Genomic DNA, 2,375 nt, shown 5'->3' with positions numbered 1-2,375 from the left:
TAGGCGAACTCATTGTTGTTAGCTCTCCTGGACCTTTTTCTTCTTGGGTGTATGGTGTTCTTAATGTAAACCTACAACTCATCAGGTCTTCTGTCACTAGTGTTCAATGCATCAGATCTTTTGGAGACGTTCTTGAAATTCAGGTATTATTTTGGCTCTTGTGAACTTGTTTTCTTTAATGCATGTGAAAGTTGACATTGAATAAGTAACACCACAGGAAAATAGATGCATTTGAATTATGGTGCTGGCAAAGAATATTGAAAGTACCATGGACTGCCAGATGAATAAACAAATCCGTCTGGGAAGGAGTACAACCAGAATGCTCCTTAGAAACAAGAATGGCCAAATTTTGTCTCATGTACTTTGCACATGTTATCAGGTGAGAGGAGATCCTGGAAAAAGACATTGTGCCTGACAAAGTCTAGGGGCAGCACAAAGAGGAAGACTCTCGTGAAGATAGATTGGCTGCAACAGTGGGCTCAAACACGGACAATTGTGAGGATGGCACTGGATTGAGCGGTGTTTTGTTTTACATAGAGTCACTATAAGTTGACTCCAACTCAACAGAACCTAACAACAACCACAACCACAACTCTTTTTTTGTATTGGGTTAGTTGTAATGGATCTTGTATTATTATCATGGCTGGAAAAATAAACACTTTAATGATCTCTGATAATGTATTCAGTGGGTAAGAAAAAAATATGTTGACTTAAAATAGATCAAGCCTCTTCTCTTAGGAATCCTATAGAGGCCAATACACAGTGTAGGAGGGCAAACAGCCTGTCTCTACTTTGTTTGGGTTTTAAAAGATGTCACTATTAATTTTTGCCTAGAATGTCAGCTAAAATTTCATTTCACTTCACTATCTTTTGTCAAACACCAGCATGGTTTTATTAAGAACCCAGCCATATCAGTGTACTTCATATTTTGAACAGGCAAAAGTCTGATACCCGATAAATATTTTGAGTCTAACTTGAGGTTAAAGAGGGTGTATCGAACTTGAACTCAGTAGCTCCTCTGTAAGATTCTTTCCCCAAAGGTTTCTTGATTTCAACAACCATTCTCAAATCCAGACTCTTCTTCCCTCCTCTGTTTTGGACCCTACAAAGTTTCCTGCCTCCCCTCCAGGAATTCACAGCTGTCAGAATGCTCTTTCTAGACTATATTCTGCTTATTACTCCTGCTGTCCCCAAACTTCCTTAGACCCTTCTTTGCTTGGATAATATGGTTAAGCCCCCTTCATTTGACATGTCCTACCATGGCTTGCTTCTAAATGACCCTTTTATGGTTTACCCCGTTATCCAAATCCTGTAGTATAGTCAGATTTATTTGGCCATGCTCCTAAGCATAGCTTGGGCTTTCTCACTTTGAAACCGTAGTGTGATTCCTTTATATCATCCAATCACTGTTATTGTGTCAACTCAACTCACAGTGATCCTGTAGGACAGCATAGAAGTGTCCCTTTGAGTTTGTGACTGTAAATTTTTACAGAAGCAGACAGTCTCTTCTTTGCCTACAGAGCAGATGGTGAGTTTGCTGGTTTTATGGTTAGTAGCCCGACTCATAAACCACTATACCACCAGCGATTTTATCCAAAGTTCCAACTCCCTAGCCCACCCTTCAAGCCCAAAGGCATGCCAGCCTTTCCAGTGGTTCTCAACCTTCCTAATGCCGTGACCCTTGAATACAGTTCCTCATGTTGTGGTGACCGCCAACTATAAAATTAGTTTCGTCGCTACTTCATAACTGTAATTTTGCTACTGTTATGAATCAGGTGACCCCTGTGAAAGGGTCGTTTGACCCCCAAAGGGGTAGCGACCCATAGGCTGAGAACCACTTACACTTTCCTTAATTTACTACAACTAAAAGTGATGTTTCACTCCTCTGATCTTGCATAAAGAAGTACATAACCCATGGCTATCAAGTTAATGCTGAATCATCACAACACTATAGGACTGAGGAGAACTGCCCCATAGGGTTTCCAAGGCCCCATAGGATTTAAATCTTTATAGGAAAAGACTGCATTTATCGTTCTCCTGTGGAATGGCTGGCAGATTTGAACCACCCACCTTTCAGTTAGCAGTCTAGTGCTAAACCACTGCACCAGCAGGTGCTTAAAAATAACCTGTCTTATTTATCATTATACCAAACTCAAAAACTCCAAGCTCACTGACATCATATTGATTGCAACTCATAGTGATTGTGGTAGTCACCTAATCTGGTGTCAATTTAAGGATTGAGAGTGTGAGGGTGGAGTCTAGACTATCCATCTGGAGATAGCCAATGAGACTTCTGTGTGGGCATGCTGTCTCCTGAGAATTCTGGGAAATCTTGTCATTCCTTTTTGGAGGCAGGAGACACACTCTCTGCTCAC

Source organism: Echinops telfairi, unplaced genomic scaffold, assembly GCF_000313985.2.
Source record: "Echinops telfairi isolate 266 unplaced genomic scaffold, ASM31398v2 ScPeMD7_7468;HRSCAF=8506_0, whole genome shotgun sequence".
Classification (NCBI taxonomy): domain Eukaryota; kingdom Metazoa; phylum Chordata; class Mammalia; order Afrosoricida; family Tenrecidae; genus Echinops; species Echinops telfairi.
This window is presented reverse-complemented; position numbering follows the sequence as displayed.